Genomic DNA, 433 nt, shown 5'->3' with positions numbered 1-433 from the left:
CTAACCTTTTCTAAACCATGATGAGGACACTGGGATAATAAATCATTGAACCTTTCCAAATACCTATATAAATATTCTCCCTCTTGTTGTGAAAATGTGCATATTTGCGTCCTAATAGACGATGTTTTGTGCCTAGGGAAAAACTTATTGAAAAAGGCAGATGTAAGTTGTTCATATGTCTCAATTGACTCGGAGTCCAAACTATACAGCCACGACTTGGTCGTATCTTTCAGGGAAAATGGGAATACCCTAAGTTTCAAAGCATCATCATCTAAGCCTCTAATTCTTAGAGTACTACAAATTTCCTCAAAATCCCTAACATGGTAATAAGGGTTTTCATTTTCTTTCCCTAAAAAGATTGGGATCATCTGTAAGGTCCCAGGTTTCAGTTCATAGGGTGCCTCCGTTTCAGCTAACTTAATACACGAAGGAC

General features: G+C 37.6%; 1 pseudogene; it reads left to right on the top strand.

Annotated features, from left to right (window-relative positions):
• Positions 1 to 12: 12 nt before the first annotated feature.
• LOC113341705 lies at positions 13 to 112 on the top strand (annotated as a pseudogene).
• The last annotated feature ends 321 nt before the right edge of the window (positions 113 to 433 follow it).

This window comes from Papaver somniferum, unplaced genomic scaffold (genome assembly GCF_003573695.1).
Source record: "Papaver somniferum cultivar HN1 unplaced genomic scaffold, ASM357369v1 unplaced-scaffold_30796, whole genome shotgun sequence".
In the NCBI taxonomy this organism is placed as follows: domain Eukaryota; kingdom Viridiplantae; phylum Streptophyta; class Magnoliopsida; order Ranunculales; family Papaveraceae; genus Papaver; species Papaver somniferum.
Note: the sequence above shows the minus strand (reverse complement) of the source record. Positions and strands in the feature narration are given on the sequence as shown.